This window comes from Varroa destructor, unplaced genomic scaffold (assembly GCF_002443255.2).
Source record: "Varroa destructor unplaced genomic scaffold, Vdes_3.0 BEIS01000001.1, whole genome shotgun sequence".
Taxonomy (NCBI): Eukaryota; Metazoa; Arthropoda; class Arachnida; order Mesostigmata; family Varroidae; genus Varroa; species Varroa destructor.
In genome coordinates, this window is record NW_019211454.1 from 53,917,664 (window position 1) to 53,936,994 (window position 19,331).

The window sequence follows — 19,331 nt, forward strand, 5'->3', positions numbered from 1 at the left end:
ATGTTTTATAAGCAACTCTATCTTTTATGTCAACTTTAAACTATCAGATTCAGAGGAATTCGAAAATTCTAGTTTGACCTTAGTCAGAAAACGTGGTAAATCGTTCTTTAGTGGGAATTACTGTATTTTTTTCCTAGGTGGCTTTAGATGTTCACGTTTAAAGCGACTGACGGCTATAGAGGCCTATGGCGGTAGGCTTTTTGTGCCTTTACTCTTCTTTTATAGATTGTGAATTATGCTAATTTGTCACTCATGGCTCTTTATAAAGCGCGAAAGTCTTTGGTAAGTGCTTATGTAAAGAGTTGGGTTTTACGGAACTCTGCATTTTCCTGCAGACATTCATACTACGTTAGGCACCATGCATCGACTAAGCGAGTTTTTGCAAAGTAGCACGTACGTGCATGCTACGTAGATGAATAATTGTATGCGTCTTAAATGTTTACACGTTAAACGCAACTTTTAATGCCTGTGGATATTACATTCCTAAGGGTTATAAAAAAAAAAAGCCTATCTAACGTATAGGCTTTTGCGCCAACAATTGGCATTCTGAAAATCGTAACTTTGACAGCCTGAAAGTGACTCTTGTTTGAATAGATAATCATTTCTTTGGATATGCGATTTGGGTTCTCGTCAATGCTCACCTAAAATATTAAAAACAGAAAAAGGTAAGTATAATCGCGCAAATCAAGTACAGCTTTATTAAAATTCAAACGTGGTTATGTTTGAGTGGACCGAGGCACGATTGGGCAATGCCTCTGTCAGCAGACATGTCCGATACATGCCAAACTTAAGGCCGTCGCGAGGCCTAGAAAGACACGCCTTTACATTGAAGACATTTTTCATCATCTAATAAACTAAATATCATTCGCCATCCAGGGACCATTTCGCTCACGATTAAACTGATACGGCGCAAGTGTAGGGATTTCAGTGCATTTTTAATGTGAAAATATTGTCAAAATGTTTGAATTATATTTTACTAGTGCCGTTACATGCTAATTTGCCTTCCCTAATTTCTAATACAAAGTAGGTTGGAGGTTCGAGCTACATCCGTCCCAAGTAAGTCCTAGTAGAGCAGCATTCGGAGTAGCGTGTCACCCGTGCTCGTGAACAATATATGTCACAGCAAATATCACTGCTAAGCATAGCAGCATAGTTTTAAAACACAACTTTTCTCGTAAACAGCACAAGCCATTATAAGGCGTGGCTGATAACAAGACGGTTATAGTAGCTGGTGATTGAAAAAGGCTGTAGTCGCTGGTCTGGCCTTTAGTGGCGTCGTTCACGTTCACCCACTGAACGGAAGTTGCTTGGACCTCCAGCCAACAGGCTTACATTTGCCATTGTATACTCACCTGCCAGTCGCAAAGTTCTTATAGTAAAGTCCCGAACGTCACCTCACCACCGTTCCATTGTTCGCCTTTACCCTTCCTCCTACTTGAAACCCTCGAACTTCTTTTCTGCGTCCTCATAAACCGTAGAGCTTGGCACCTTTCACTTTCCGTGTTTAAGTGGGACCACTCCGTGGCAAACGGCTATTTCTCAACAGGTGAGATGTGTACCAAGCGGACTGATTCGTGGGTCGGCATCCTCATTGTCCGTGTTAACACCCACAACTCTTTTCACTCAATCCCTCCGTCCTGCCTTTACTCACAAGTTACTGTACTCGTTTCCCAAGACTACTCAGAGGCATCCATCCGGCTCTGGCGCGTCTTCGATCTCTTCCTTCGCGTGTGCTGGTGCCAGCCTCACTCCAAATGGAGAAGAGGAGGAAGCTGTCGGCACACCATCTCTTCAACATTTTCCAGGGTCCTTCTGTGCGACATTTTGTTCTGCTGTGCAGACCAGTAGGACCAGCTGGACTTCTTTATCCCGTCAGCTCTAACATGGTTACGACAGGCTAGCACAAGTCATTGTTTAATTGACGAGAAATAATTTTTGTGTGTTCGTAGATCCTTTCCGAAAATAAATGTACTACCGTACAACTTTCCTATTGGAATAGTTGAAAACAAATATGAAGAATACCGGTTGGCATACGACGATGCTGGCTGGGCGGAAACTTGTGTGCATCTTCCGAAATTGTGCGAAAAAGCTTGGTGTCAGTCTTTTTCTAATTAATATGCTATTGTCAAGTTCAGTGGAGGATTACACAGTGAGATCATAGCCGAACATGCTTACTAATGATGCCATTACTTTTTCTCTTTTTCCGTTTGCTGGCTCTACGTTAAGTAGATCCCGACCGCAACGAGGCGTTCGAATGCGTTTTTCTGCCCCTGAAAAAATAGAAATCAATCAGGTGAGCAAAGAACTCGAACACCTAGCAACAACTGTTGGAATAGGCAATTCCGTTGCTGGCTGTATTCGGCAGAGAAAAAGGATCAGACCTTGATGTTGCGAGTTTAACAGGGACAGCATCCGTTCGACGATAATAGCGTTGTTCCAGCTTGCAAGGCTAGGTTTTTTAACGTCTCAGCTCGAACTGACCGTCAATTGTATCTTTTTCGAGTTCTGTTGAACGGCCAAAGAAACTCTTCTGAAGTTGATATACAGTGTATTGAACTTGTTTTCGTCGCCACGTCAGACTGAAGGTTCATTTAGCTATGTCGTATTGAAACTGTTCCTTTTCAAGATCAGAGAAGGACTCGTAGAATTTATCTAGCGCATCTAGAATCGGCGAGTTTATCTGTTCTTGCATGCTTCGTAATAGATTCCACTGGCATATAGTTGATGTAGACTTAAAAAGGCCCTCATACGCTGAGTATCCGTCTGATCGGTTTTGGAGCCCCTGGAATAAAATTAACGTTAGCAAACACGATAATTGAACGGCACGTTAAAATAAAATTTCGCTATCAAATCAGTATATATTCATGCTGCTCGTTACAAACGTACGGCTGCCGTTAATGTCACTTAAATCCAACAACAGTCCAGTTTCTAGCGTCTGTCATAGTTAACGAAAACGCCACGACTAAAAGGACAGCTATTCAGACCAGCTGACAACTTTTCATATTGTGTACTCGTGTTTCTAAAAGCCAGCGCTGCTCTGTACGGGTTGATTCACAGGCTTTGTCGAATTCGTGTCCGCGGAACGTATTACAAACTTCGTAGCATTGAACAACGACGAACCAACTACTTAAATAGTGAATCTTTCGAAAAGGAAGTAATGGAGGGCTCACAATGTGTGTTGGGAGGTAATAATTCTCGCATTTTGTGCTTTGAGACGTCAACACAAGTCAAGTGAGCCCTATTGCACTGTGTTCTGTTGCCGACGAAGTCAGAACGAGGCTCAGCCAACAAACTGCGTAGATGTTACCTCGTTTTGAATTCGGTCGCAACTTTCCTAGTGGAGCTCTGACATGACCCGTGGAGTTGAAGAGTTGATTGAAAGGGTTTGCATGCAAAGAACAATTATAATGCAAACACCTCTCTCGTTTCGTAATGTTTTCTGCCTGTGTTCGTTCATTTATCACATACGCTCCTTGAGTGAAATGTGTTAAAACCGCTCCAATAGCTTGTTGCCATAAGCGTTCAAACGGGTTTACCGGTCGCGCTATATAAACTTACAATACCGTGCAGCATCTCTGATTCGTCAGTTGCCCTATTCTGTCACTCTTTATCCGTACATTTCGGTGTCATCCAGAAACTGAGATGCTATTATTTGAGTCCAAAAAAGCAAGGCCTACGTATGGATACTTTTGTTTTTTTCTAAGTTAAAAAATAAGTGTGCGTAATTTTTTTATTTACGTGGTAGACTAGTAAAAGCAAAAGAAAACTCACTAAGATTTTTAAACGTTTTAGTACTAATGTCAAGCTCTTCCATAAAAACTACGTCTAGTGCACATAGTCACTGGACAGACAACCCATTTACGCAGACGCTATCTCCAGGCTATGGGGAAAAACAACCGAATATCTGCATGACACGTGGAGATTTTCTCCTCACATAGGTTGATTTACAGAAACTTCGCTCCGTTTCGATAATCCTCACAATTCGTAGTAGTACACAGCCATAGTCTCAGGCTTTCTTATAGTTAGCCAACCCAGGCCTATCGGCGAAGGCGGCTTGTTTCTCCCTTTCCATACACGAACGTACTCAACAAACTTATAGGGAATGGTGTTTACAGGATTTGAAGAGGTGCGACGACGCTTTGGCCGTTTATCTAATGATGCAAAGAACTTGCTGGTTTATTTTACTTACAGACGTATCCTAAACGGCCTCGGCAACGGCGAGAGCGGTCGTATTGCGGTACATAGTAGGGGTGTGCGTGTGGCAAGTAGATTTTATTCGGTGCGGGATGTACGTTTCTAGTTGTGTGCAAAGCCTCAACAGGGAATGCCTGGAACTCGAATAACTTATGGTCAATGGCAGTATACAAACAATTGTTTCAAGCCCCAAATGCTTGATAGCTAAATGTTTGCATATAATTGCATGTATCAGTATTTTTTTCAAGAGAATACGCTACAACGGATACGCGGTTTGTGGTACTGTACAATTAAACACGGATTCCTATCGAAATCTGTGTGCCCAACGCAGTTTAGCTACAAACTATTTGCTGATGTTGGCTGGCAAAACACGTACGTATTAATCTATCGTGACGTCCTTGTGGAGTTGCGTTTCAGAATACATGACTACAAAATAATCCGCTAACTATGCGAGCGTGCTTTCGTAATATTTATCGTTATTTATATAGGTAACTGATGAACCCGCCCCTGTTTACACAGTGTTTTTTTTGTAGCGATCTCCACGGCTTTCAAATGTACGAATATTAGATCAAACAACGATGTAAATGTATGCTCGTAAACATCAGCTCAAAGAAAGCTTTTATAGATCTCCGTCAAGTTCGGCCACCTGTTGCTAAATGTCGGCTTTAAACATTTAACTTCATAGTAACTAGTATTTCTAACATCAAGGTACTTGTCGGTTGGATATGCTTGTTGCCTTTGAGAATCGTATGCGTATTTGGCATTGGTCATCATATACAATAGACATTGAATCCGACATACGAAAGACTCTACGTACCGAGGCTACGAAGAATGGAAGCGGAAACTCAGCATTCAATTGCACGTGTATATTTGTACAAGTACAGGTGTGCATACGTAGCGCTCTAATTAGAATTAGCGTTGTACATAAAGGAATAATGATAATTAGTCTAGAGTCATTGTTATCCTACCTCGAAGATGAATATTTAACACAACGCATTGAAGGTTATTCTGTAATGTATTATATAACATACATAACTGGCCGATAAAATATAGATGTGGCTCAATGATGCCGACGGCCGGACACAGTCGACATCTTATTTTCACACCGAAGAAGCACGTTCAATGTTTAGGAGAAGATTTTATTATGACGAAACATGTACATGTGTCTACAATTTAATGGGGGTGTATCTTATATGCTGGATTACAATACAAAGTGGGTCGTTTATTGGACCTTAACCTGACGTGTTTTTTTTTTTATTAGGCTTTACAAGGTATGGTATTTTTCTAAAGATAGGCTTCCTTCAGACTCAACCGTTTCGTTCGCAAGCGAAAAGCAAACGAACACTTTATATTTTTTCCACCCAAATTATTGCGGTATAAACCTGATCTCAACTTTCTTAATGACACTAAAAATAGTGCCTTCCTTCTAATATCTACGAGCCTGTGACGCTGTCCTTATAGCTAACAGAACTATCTAATAATTATAGAGAAGCAATTTTAAATATTTTGTGTAAAGGGTAAAATTACTAGATTTATGTAGGGGCTCCTTGACAAATTCATTATTTAATGGAGATAGACAGGAATTTGTACCTGAGTAACATACGGAACTCTAATCCAGTACGGCAATAACAGATGCAAACCGTGTATAACATGTCTGCTTCTAAATAATCGGTAAGAGCACCGACAATTGTCAGCATAGGTATCTTATTTATCACCCTTAACAGTATCTCTCGCAATAGATATCCGAAGAGACAAACTTTCTTGAAACGAAACAAGTAATTTTTCGGCGAACGAACGGCGGTAATTTTTCGTACACTGAGCTTTCCTTAATGAATGTCCAAAATGCACTTTTGGTTTTTCCATCAGATCTTAATTTTATAGTTCGGGGAAATTTTTCCACCGCCTGCTACCGCCTGTTTAGCAGGACTAAGTTGATAACTCTTAGACCGTTCTTTCTATTCTAATACACCAGTGTGATCCGGTAGAGGATCTCATGGAGTTATCATTGTATTCAGTACAAAAAACACGAAAAATGGTGATTACAAACGCGTTCCAGTTGCGCTTTAGCAAATTAGGGAGTAGCATTTGAATCTATGCGATATTTTAATGTTTGTAGAGGGTTTGTAAATGGAGCTCGGCTGAAAATTGTGCTTTCAAAAAACTCAAATTACCCAAAAGAGACTTACAAAGTTTCAGTTGTTCGTATTCTTGAGAAGACGGCCTCTATGCAGGAGAGCGGTGGACATCATAATGCTTAACAAATATGCATAATAATTATGCCGCCTTCCGTAGTAGATACGACAATACTACTAGGTAACCTATCCTCGCGTCGCAGACTACGTGTTTTTTAAGGCTGCACATATCCTCTAGTAGTCCTAGTTGTTTTAATCTCTTTGATTGGTATACAATGTATTGCGCCCACCCACATGTACAGGTTGTAGATATGAACGCTCCGAACATAATTTTTGATTCTGGGCACGGTGATTGCTAAGTAAAACACTTCAGAGCAGCTTTGTTGAACGGGATAGATCTATAGCTCCTTATATAAGTGAACAATTACTTCGTGCCTATATCATGCTCTCTCTTAATTTCAAGCTGAATGTACAGGGTGAGCTTTTTATACGTGACTCAAATGTCGACCTCAAAGCGTCAGACCATCAAACAGCACAAACACAAAAAATGCGCATGAGATTTAACTGCCTTAACAACGGTTGTGATTTAAGTATTTTGTAGATTGGCCGAGTACATTTGTAAGTGATGTGGTGCTTAATTCATGAGCTTGTCATTGGTGCCTATGGGGCTTCGGCCTGTAAAATATGAGAGACGTATTACTTCGCTAGCAGTCGCAAACTGACAGAGCCTAGTAGGTAACATATTTGCACGTCTAGGTTCGAACCCTAGCATAGACGTAAGCCGTTTTATTCAGCCCTCTGATGGAATACCGAACAACGACATCGGAAGTAAAACTCGGATCCAAGACATGCAATATGTAGGCAGCGATTCAAATAGAAATGTTTAAATCTGCATATCCCTAGACGTTGCCATTCCTGCTACTAATCTGAGGTGTATTAATTACAAAAAGTAAACTAAAGCAAAAGTAGCTTATTGTCCTTTTATGTGACAATAACGAAACACTGTTTTCATTAGAGAACCGTTCAAATATGAATAGCAATAATTAGTTCGGCCGAGTCGTGTCTTACTTGATGCTGAGGAAGTCCGATGTAGTAATAGTGTTTACTCACAACTTTCTAATTGGAGTTACTTTGCAGCCTAGAAACAAAGCATTGGCCGCATTGTATTGTTAAATGGTTTGCACTTCATTTTGGTTCATGATAACACAGATAAAAAGTCAAGGACTCACTGCTTGTTATAGCTAGGCATTTCTCTAACCTGGACACTGTCGTGTGCTGCAAAATATAGCCGGCGTCGTTGAAAGGCTCAATGCCAAGTTAACGTTTGACTTGTACTATGATAGCCTTATGTTATCATAGCCATATGATATCGGCCTTTTTTAATTCTGTAGATAACCTTTAATTTTTTTCTTTGGTTTTTCTGAATATTATTTTGGGTCAACAATGAATTTTTTTAAAATTCTAAATCTCATAACCAGACCCAGAATGGCTCTTTAGTCTGCATATTATTATAAGTATTAGTATAAGTAAAATATTATCACGAAATAAATGCGTTAATCACTAAGGTCACAAACCTGCAATAGATACGCACAAAAAGTTAGCCTTACAAGTAAGACAAAATTTAACTAAAAAATCTTATACGTACGGCGGAGTCAGACCGATACTGTCGCAAGCGCTACGTTGAGGCAGCATGGAGTCAGGTAGAGAGAGGCTGGAGTGGAGTCACGACGCTTCAGGTCCATTGTTGTTGTCTGGTTTGCCACTGAATAAGAATATAGACTGCTAATTATATGTGAATATATTTTACAGGAAAATAGGATTTCTTTGTTCTGACTTGAGTTCGTGTTGCGAGCGTCTCTCTAGATATTTTCGGTACCGCACTAAAAGTGGTTAAACGAAAGACAAAATTGAGTCGGCAAATGGTCCTGGCTGACCGTGAGGCAGATTCCATCAGAATTCACTCAAGCACAAAAAAGATTCTGGTATCGTATGAAATTGACAGGTGAAAATTCAACTGTATGTCTATGATTTCTATAGTAGCGCGCCGGTCCTGGTTCGGACGTATGTTGCATAGGCTCATTAAAAGTCGTTCACTTTTGGTGGTGCAGTTGCGTTAGGCCGAATTAGCGTAACCTCTATGGGGGTATACAATGCAATTATGTGTTTACGTACCTTCAATATGATGAGAGGGGTTTTTTTTTGGTTGCACCCCATCGTCTGCCCACTTGAATCATATGCTGATACAGATTGCTCAATCCGTTAAGATAACGTGTTCTTCCAGTATACATAGAAAAAACCATTCGGCAGCATAGGAGCTTTGCAGGGTTTGTTGTGGCGGCACTGAGTTTCGTGAGAGATTTCTACTGTTCTGCGAAGCTAAAGCAACATTATAATGTTGAGAAAAAAGAAACAGATATTAGTGTTGTTAACGCAATATATTAGTATTATACAACTGAAATTAGGAGTACAGTCAGTGGAGTGGGGCTTTAAGTGCTGATACCCCGTTAGGTCTTACATGGTCGATAGTAATCTTTATAGGAGCGAGGGAGAATTTCTTGAGGGCTGCAGGGTTTGCAAGCAAGCACTGAACATAGTGGAATCTGTTTTGGCATGTCTGTACTTTATACGAGCTAGGTGATTCCGTTCACAGTTCCGGCTAGGAAAGGCAGATTATGTAATAGAGTTTATAGATATGTCAAAATGTAGTTCCTGCTGACTGACGCGGTCAAATGAATTTGAAACAGAAAATTGCAAATACTAAAGCGGCTCCATTTATTTTTCATATAGCATGGCGACCAAATCAAAGCTTTCGGATTCCAAATTTGGTGATTTTATTTCAGTGACAATGAACTGGTTTATTGGGAACTGTATATCAATATTGTGAATCGACAACTTACTTTTAGGCTCGATGCGGGCCATCGTTCTAGACTGTATCAATGAAGCTTAGGCTTTAATTCGTTGTATGCACTTTTTCCAAGACTCTTCCTCAGTTAGCTGCATGATCCTCTAACGAGGAGCGTGTGGTAACCAGTTTCTTCAAGATTATTGAATGTCTCCCTTCACGTTTCATTGACCGGTGCTTAAAGAACTGGCCACTCTCTGTACGAGTCGGGTACTATTATTATTAGATATATCGGGCCGATGATTTGCGTATATGCCAAGAAACCTTATTCGAAGGTCCAATCAATTTTAACCCGCGGGCTACAGATCGAATAAACTATACGGCATAGTCAGTAAAGGGTTCTAACTATATCTGATCAGATTTAACAGCTAAATTGCCTTCAGTCAAAATACGCCTGTGAGCTATATTCTATTCCTCGTCAACCAGTACTGAAGTTACTACTATCGTATGAGAAGCTACTTCTAGAAGTTCATTCATCGTCTCTGTTTCATAAGATCTGCTAAATAACATAAATTTCGATAACAAATGACTCCAGTTCGGGCCGTTAGTCCAGGACTGGCCTGTGCAGTACTTGGCCAGATTCGCGTTAGTGAAACCGTGTCCATCTGCTTTACGCGTGATTCTCGGAATAATTAGACTAGTTTACTTGAGCGCTCAAAAGCTGAGATATGTCCCACTTAACGAATCTGAAAATTCTAAAAAAATAAAAAGTTTGCTCGATAAAAGGGCTTTTCATGCAAGACGCATCCTACACGCATGTATATTCTATGGAATAATTGACATATTTAATTTATGAACGAATAATTCGCCAAAAACAGTAAGCGTATCCCTGCGAAATAGCTTGCATTAATATGCCCGTGTACATCATAAGGAGCCAGTATACCTCGCAAGCATTATTCCACATGACTAGGTCTGTTAAAGTTTACCACTGCTTGTATCACCACTGCCGTGCGGGCAGAGTCTAGAAAACGAAAGCGCCACCTCTGCCAAACGTACCAGGAAAACTTTCGTCTTTCTCTCTAGGCCAGTATTTCTAGCTTCTACTGGACAGTTATTGCGCCACTTCGACTAGCTGAAGTGGTAAATTTGTACGAGAGCTGCTTACTGTAGTTGCAATTCAGCTATGTCCTTTAGTATCTTCGTTCTTACTGGCTATTCTGACCCCTGTCCACACTCCTGCTGGTGTATAACGAGTCTTGAACAAATAGCCGTGAATGCGAGTGGATCGTATGTGACAGAGTGCGATTATTTATAGTCCCTATGCTCAGCAACCTGCCGACTTGCGCATCCATCCGGTTACCTACCGCTGTCTTTCCCGAAGCCCAAACGAATAAAGGAATATCTATGAAGCAGGTTGAATCGGGAGCCCTTTATGGCGGCAGAATACGGGCACCTGGCTACGCAATAGGGAAATGGATCGATTATCGGACAAGGTGATCGGTTTTTCATTACACTGAGATAATGTATTCCAGTTCTTAGGTTATGCTTGAGTGGCACAAGACTCGACAGGTCGGTCACCGCAAGCTTAGCCGTTCCCGAATCTCCAATTAGAACAACTACTAGTGAAACCGTTAACTCATGGTAACACATCTTAACGGGACCCTTCATTGCTCCCGCTTCGGTATTTATGGGGCTTCTATGATTAGCGTCCTATGATTAGTGTACTCTGCCTTCCACTAGAAAAAACTTTTGAGAAGGTTACCTACCGTCGGAGACCATTGCTACTAGTCGTCTGCTGGCAAAAGATACACGTGACTGCTTCCAGATACATAACACAACTGTTGCCTTTTTAGCTCTTCCGGAGGTTGCTTTATGACTGTTCAACTGTTTAAGTTCAAGACCGTCCAATATTAATATTTATTCCTGTCACCTTAACTTTAAAGTATGTCTTTTCTAATTGGAAAAAGTAATTTATCAATTTGATTTAGTCATGATTAAAAGACACAAGGGTAAGATGTGGTATAGATAAAAGTTAAAGAAAAAATTACAACTTCTAAATTGTCAAACAAGTTTTTTCAAACTATGAAAGTAGTATTCTTGCCCGACACCATATATTACACATGCCACTAATAGCAACAGCTACGGAAATACCTGCGCAGGTTTTTGCAAATTAAAGCGAACATAGAAATAGACGCGTCCGATGCTTCAATCGTCGACGACTTTCGCACTAAACCACTATCACCCTAACGTGTCTGTATACAAACTGAAAAAGAGAGCTTCGAATCCGCTACGCAGTTTTTCGAAATTCCCACCCGTTCTATTCAGCTGAGAGAACATGACCGCTGCTTTTATTTAAACTCAGGCAATCCGTAACGCTGATGTGCTAGGGCTTTCTTTGATTAGAAGCAGAAGCTCATTGCCGAGTATGTACATAAAAACACGTCTGCTGCTCTGTCATCTGGCGAAAATTTCCTTTGGACTACTACTGCGTTCCAACAACTGTGGTCCAGCTACTGCGTACTTTTGACATTAGCCGTGATACGGCTTTCCGGCCCCGTATTTGAAAAGGCGTATTTATTCCATTTCACGTTAACTCATCGAAGTTGGCTCGTGTTAGCGTGGAGGCGCTTGCTTTGAAAATGTTTTTGCGCATGGAACACAGATATTTGATCTACGGAGAGTTTCAGCTGACCCTGCTAGAGGCTCGCTTTTACCTATGCATCGATGTTCCTGGCGGCCAGGTATAGCTCTGGCTTGGGCCTGAAGTTCGCCGGCGACACGGTTAAATAAAAATCCTTCTTGACTGAATGAACACGTACAGGTCCTCATCATCACTTTGTAAGCATACGTAGTATTCCGCGAAATGGTACCTATCGCAAAAACCGCTTATATAAACGAGTCTTGAGCTCACTCTACGCCTTGATGCAACCTACAATGGATTCGGTGCTCCCATGGGATCAGCTGTGGCTTCCTACCTCTGTAACCGGAATTCTAGAATAATTAAGAAATAGCAGCTTCGGTAGCCACAAGACATGTCCCACAGATGCTCCAAAAGAACGTCGCCACAGGTTTCAGTGCCGCAGTGACTATTTCTCCAGGCGACTCGACTTCAACGATTCGTTCTTTTCTATCACGAATAATACTGATGATACGCTACTGCCATTACAAATGCGATTCATTCGCGCAACCTGGCACTGCCATATAGCCGAACTGATGGAAATACGTAAAACTTAATATCGGTAAGCGCCGTAATGTGTATATATATATACACATTTTACACTTAGAGATGTATATATAAACACGTTTCAAACGTAAACTACAGAAATAAATACAAAATCCTATATAGAAAACCTATTGTCAATTAATCCGCTTTTCAACTCATTTCTGCACAGGGCTGTACCCCGTAAAGTATGGGTTTCTAGAGCACGTTTCCGATTTTTTTACTATACTACATAACCTGATTGCAGTTCTAGCAGGGTTTATTACTGAAGTTGCGATAAAAAACAAAATGCTATACACATAAACGTCATATAACCGCGCTGCTAAATGGGTTGGTTCCACCTGTTTTACAACAATTTACCCTATCGAAGTAGTAAACTAAGCGTAATATATAGATAAGATTGTCGAAAGAGTACTCATCGTTTATCTAGCTAGGTGACTCTAAAGTCACATGTAGATAAGATCAGCTGCGGCGGGTGGGCGTGGGTGCCACTTGACAGCTGAGGTTTAACAATAGAAGACGTAGTATAATTATTGGAGTACCTTTACGCAGACGCAAGACTGCATGCTTTGAAGGTCAGTAATTTTTTGCGTTACTTCCATTCTGCTTCATAATTTTATTACGATAAAGGCTAGAAGTGTTACTTATAATGATTATGTTTATTTAAATACTATTTATCGCGATTTCAGCTTTATTTCTAGTCGAGTTGAATTTGGAACAGGCAGCAGCCCAGAAATCCTAAAAATGTATAGACTGCACAACGGGTCATATCTTATCGGGATATAATTATATAAATGATTAGTGGCCTAAGATGAAGTTTTGAATAAAGAGAGTGTGTTTAGAACTAGAATTACGAAATGTAGTAAAGGTGCAAAAACCATATCGCAGGGAGTTTCGGGCATCCCTACCTATGGCACTTGCAATTAAAAGGTTGTTTGAAATGGGTCTACCCAGGAACTGTTCGGGGTGGCTAAAGACAATGTTCTGTAAGACCAAGAGCATCGACGAGCTTTACCAGCCAGTACTGGCAAGATGTAGCGAAACATTCCAGAAATTTGTCACACTATCTATCAAGTTTAATATCAGTAAATTAAATGTACATCGCATGTTAAGAGGCAGTAAATAATAATAATAATACATGCTATCAATGGCGATGATCCGTAGTCAAGAACAAATCTCACGAATAGTGGCACTTAGAAAAGTATGGACAGGGTGCATAGTTTTCGGGGACGATTGTTTGAAGCGATGAAGCTACCCCCAAAGGGTACAATTAATGAACATGGTTGCTCTTACTGGGCAGATGGAAATTCATATGTTACGCAGGAACACAATCTAAATTGATTAGGTCTTACGGTATGGTGCGACATTTCAAGCAATGGATCAACCGGACCATTTTTTTAACAGAGCAATGACTGATTTCAGTCACTGGAATTTACTGAAAAGATTTGTTTTATCGCGTATTCGAAAGAACTCTGGCGAAGATGGAAAATTTTATCCGACAGAGCGGAAAACCTGCACATTTTGATGAAAATTTTCCAAACAGACTGGTTGGGCATCTACCGTAGAATACCTGCCTTTTTGGCTTGGCGCCAATAGACCTTTTTTGGGAAACCTTATGGATACGGTCTACGCCCGAGAGCTACAATTGAATAAGGAACATTATTAAATTGAAGTTTGTTGAATCAACATTCCACCGCCGTAGACAGTGAATTGGCTAACTTGGTAAGAACTTGTTGTAGGTGAAAAAGTTACCGATTTCATGTAGGACATTCTGCAATCCATATATTTACTGCGTATGTGTTAATAAAAGCTAAATTACAGTCATTCAAACTATGAGTACATTTCCTTTGAAACGCCCTCTTTACATTGAAATCGACCACTGCCTTGAATCAACATTACACTCCTAATAGAGCAAAGTGTGCGGTCTTGTTCGTTCTACTTCCAAGGTGGTTGAGAAAATGGTGCGAGAAGAAGCACGAGAAAGAGCGGCCGTACGCGGACCCTGCTGAGTCTGAAAGACCAGAAATTTCCCATAGGCTCCGTTGTTCTTGGTTGTAAATAATATAGCCTTGCGGTTTTCGTTTGTATCGCCGATGGCTCCTTCTACTTGGCGAAGCACGATTCAAAAAAGGCCAAACACAAACGGATTTCAAATCTTGATGCATAATTCAACCCTTGCTTGGCCACCAGACTTGATAATGACGGTACATTACAATATGTGTCTGCGTGTGTACGCATCTATGGGCTTTAACTTACAGCCGTACAGGTGCGTACCTCGCTTTACTCCACAGTTTGGAGCTTTTCAAGGCAGCAAATAGCGAAATAAAGGACACGTTGTGAGCCTATGGCCTCCAGGACAATAACAATACTTCCATCAGTCACCATCACCAACGCCATCAGCTGAACAACACATTCGGTGAATACTGGCATGAAGGCAAATATTAGTTCCTTGTCTTGCTATCGAATTCAGACTTACCTAATCCTTTGAATCTCGAATATGACAGACGCACTAAATCATGTAAACTTTTCTAGGTATCCTCAATAGCAGTCCGATATGTCAAGCAGAACTAACGCTTATCAATGGTACATTGCGGGAAGCACAAGAGATAGATACGTTCAACGAAGAGCTCGCACATAAGAAGGGCGGTAGCAAATGTTAATATGTTGCAATTTCCAACAGAAAGGGTATCCAATTTTGCCGTGAAGCCTGGGTTTGCTTAGCTCCATCCAGCAAGCTCCAACTGCACTCCAAGCCGGAAGCCTAACTGAAAGTGAGTATCCGCATTTGTTCGTGAATTGCCGCAATGTTTACCCTTCCGAGTTTTGGATCTGCATAAGCCTCACCGGAAACGGCTGGAAAAGAGATTAATTTTATGTTAATCTTTTCAAAAGTGTACCAATCGGCACTTTCTTATGTCAAACAGATATCGTTCACTGTGCGATCGACGGTAGACTGGGCCTTTAGATAACTGGATTCTATCAAGGTCTGTTGCTTGTGCCTAGTTAATCAGCTTGGACGGAGTGCTTGTTCGATGTTTCTTACGAAGTTTGTTATATGCATATATATATATATATATATATATATATATATATATATATATATATATATATATATATAGATTAACAAAACAACTGTGTGGAATTTGCCGAATGTAGAGTAAGCTTTGGAGAGATAACAGGAGTCCTTTGATTTCTTTTCAGACCAACACAAAAGCAAGAGAAACAAAACCAGGCTTGCTTTCGAGGTTATGAAGCTATTAATTAACCATAACTGTTTCTTTGAAACCTCCAGAAGGCTCTACCATATTTGCTCTAACGATATAATCTCTATTTACAGCAGTTTACCTTCATAAAAAAGAGACGTTCTACTGAAAGCCGTTATCGTATAACACAATTAACGAATAACCCGCACTGCTAATCAACGTTTCAATAAAGATCTGTTCAATGCATGTAACGTATCAAAAAATCTGATTCAGACCAGATTAAGAATACGGATCTCACTTCATGCAGAAATCGACAACTTCGTATGCAAACCTTGTGTAACCTTGGCTAAAAAGGTGATTTTATCTCTTACCTGTAATCGGAGTCACTTTTTTGATAACTACGATATATATAAAAGAACCTTACGAGTTAAAACGAGAGAACGAGTTAAAAATCACTATGACTCACTGTAAAACACTCAACTTTTGTTTGCAAGTTTGCTTTGGAAGTAAAACAGTCTCAGCTGGTTCTTCTGTTTGGGAGATGACTGACAGCGCCTTATGAAGCCCCAACAGGATGAGGCTACATGCAAAGGCAACAGCCAGAACCCAAAGAGCTCTGAAAAATAGACCTCATGGGTAGATTAATAGCTTCAGTTGAATTACACTGTTCGCTGGTCAAACACTTCATATTGAAGCTAAGTGTACCTTAGTCATCTAGATCACGCTATAACTTGTAATGGCAGACTAGCAAGCAAGACACCTTGCATACACAATCAATTTAGACCAGCTCAAACCTACAAAAAGTAATGTTATATATTTTTATATTCAAGTGTATGCTAGTCGGCAGATTTGTTAATTGGGAGACTAAAATAAAAATTCTACTTTTGTTTCAAACACGGAAACTGTTAGTTTACTGAGTTCAACTTTGTTCTGTAATCGGCCGGGTAGCCAAAATATAATAGAATTCCAGGGTTATACCTGACGGTATACGCAACTCAAAACTGATATGCACACTACGGGTGCTGCATAGTACCCTTAGTAGCGTTAACCAGTAAATGGTAAAATTAGTCAATAGAATCCCGTAGAGCGTATGAACAGTTAGCTACCTTCCACGCCCCTCGAACGGGACTAGGAAGTTGGACAACCACAGGAGGCTATTCTACCTAAACGACAGGCTTTCGTGTCTGGAGGTTTGGTGGACTAGGCCGTGAATACGAAATCTGAGCAGATAGTTGAAGCAAATAGAATTTCGATTCGTGACACGAAACATGCGTTGGCGAAATCGTATTGTTACTTATCCTGTATGTTTCTTTCGTTTGAGTTAATTATTCGATGCTTTTTAGTGGAAATAATCATATAGGGTGATTTTTCCAATTTTCCAAAACGAAAAGAATCATTGCCGTTATATCAGTTCGACCTTGCCTTTAATGGGCTTGTTATTCACTAAACTATTGTGGTATAAGAGCAATTAAATCACTGTATCTAGATGGTAAAGTCAGCTGCGGATAACCGCCATTACTTTTATCCCAGTAGTGACGTACCGTGGTGATCGCCTACCAAACCTAAAGACGGACACGCGGTGATTTAGGTACAAAACTGAGCGCAGACAGACCTCGTTTCGTGACGGGAGCGACCAGCCATTTGAAGCAATGCTTAGGAAACGAAAATATTTATTCAATAGCGAACAATGTAGAGTATATACTGCTACCTCGATTACTATTAAAATACATAAAAATGTATGTACGCACAAGTTTGAGCTACATTTCAGTGCTTCACCATTTTTGGATCAGTATAATCTTTATCTACGAAGTACAGTACGTTAATACAATGTCGTCATTTTTACATACGAAGATAAGTGTAAAAACTTTTGTGTGGTTTTGACATCACCTCGTTTTTGCAACTACACAGACATCCTTTATCAGTGCAGGGTATGCCTTCAAAAGTCCTTAAAGGGCATGGTTTTTATATGTATTCAAATATGTTTTCTTAGATTGCTCTAAAGTTGCCTACACCGTCGCTTTTTTTTTTTATTTGTTAGTGTTTGGCAACGTCCTAGACTAATGTAGGTCTCAAATATGGAGTTTTCACAATTTAATTTTCAAGCGAAAAAAGTAGACAGTCAAATTGCTGGCCAACAGTATTAGGGGGAAGACGACCGTCATGAATTAACAGACGTAAGTAACATGAATCAGAGCTGTCCGCCCTAAACAACCGTAATTCTTATAGCTTTCTAGCCTCGTTGAACAACACGTTTGCTTTGCGTGTTCGTACTTTGAGATCCTTATATAGGCATTAGGTAGGATTAGAACGCAACCACCCAATTGTACAGGTTATGTGATCAGCTCATGAGTGGGTAGACCTTTATCGCAGCCGTATTCCACGTTCGGCGAACAAGAGTATTAGGCAAACTCCAAACTGCAGACTGAGGAAAAGCAGATCGAAGGCGCGGGCTGTACTTTGATAAAAAAAAAATTAATATCGATTAAATAATCGTGATCAATCAATGTCACAACCGTATAAAATTATTTCATTTGATAAACTCAGTCTTCGCAGTAAAAATTCAACTACATACGATACTGCGGCAGTTTTATGCTTTACAACAAAATTTTACCTGAGCCTATAAAATAGGACGTAGTCCATATCTATATTTGCCATTTTTATGTATGTAAAGCTTTTTCACTGTGATCGCTGGGATTTATATATACATAGACAAAAAAGCAAACGTATTTCTATCCTTCCGTAGGCATTTTGCAAAAATAATCGATAGCGAGACAGCTTTTTAATGGCACACATTTTAGGTCCTACGTTTTTATTTCTGACAAACATGCCCTCGGTATCATTCAACTACATGCGGACCGTTCTTTTATAATAACGGCATCTGTATAGCTTCTGAGAAAGAAGAATTATTGAGCTTTTTAGACACCTTCCGAAGTTCCTCTTTCATAGTCAGCGAACTCTAGTCAGTGAGTTCTGTAATTAAGTTAATCATTATATATCCCTATGAAACAGGATCCGTCATGTTATACTGTCTTATTGGACAGACAAATCGCATTGCCGATCCTAAACTGGTAGAGGGAGACTATGTACAAAATGAAAGGATCTACGATACGCAGTTTTCCTACGGCAGGGATTTTCCAGAGGACACGCTCATTATCAACTCGATTCAGAGGAAAAGAGTGGAGGTTTTTATTGCTACTAAAACAATCAAACTCCGTTCAGAAATAATCTATTATGAGCTTTTTAAAATATTCTTTCCTTTTTAACTAGTTCTTGCGGATTCCAAATTGGCATTAGTACCTCTTAACGGTCTGATAGCCAAGTCAGCCTTCGTATGTGAACGTAGACTATTTTCCTTTTCAATTCGCGCACCGTATGCTGTTATATAAGCCCGCTTATTGTAAGCATGTATTAAAATATCAATTTAATAACGTCATATACGTGATCCATGCACCTAAATGAAACAATTACCATGCTATCATCTTCTTTTATCAATGCTCTTAATTGTTAAGAAAATATTAGCGAAAATCCTAGACCGGTATTTAAGTTGTACGTGTGTAGAAATAGGACAAGACGTTTGATTCAGGGTTGCCTAGCAATCCTTGCGCTGAATACCCCATAGATGCCTTGTTTTCGCCAACTATGTGGATCAAAAATACGTTTTCCACTAAATTTTTATTTTACTGAACTACCCCTTTCGGCGTCGTACCAGTGAATTTAGTCTGACGAATCTAAGACAGACT

At 40.1% G+C, this 19,331-nt stretch overlaps 1 long non-coding RNA gene across 1 annotated transcript; it reads right to left on the reverse strand.

The window, feature by feature from the left end:
• Positions 1 to 666: 666 nt before the first annotated feature.
• Positions 667 to 17,535, reverse strand: LOC111251654 (uncharacterized). The gene is made up of 10 exons (XR_002673903.2): positions 17,479 to 17,535; positions 17,133 to 17,243; positions 16,058 to 16,207; positions 14,865 to 15,241; positions 9,224 to 9,923; positions 8,499 to 8,702; positions 7,972 to 8,088; positions 4,190 to 4,328; positions 2,382 to 2,782; positions 667 to 2,270 (listed from the first exon to the last, which is right to left on the reverse strand). It is a non-coding gene; the product is annotated as an uncharacterized LOC111251654 (long non-coding RNA).
• Between the last annotated feature and the right edge of the window lie 1,796 nt (positions 17,536 to 19,331).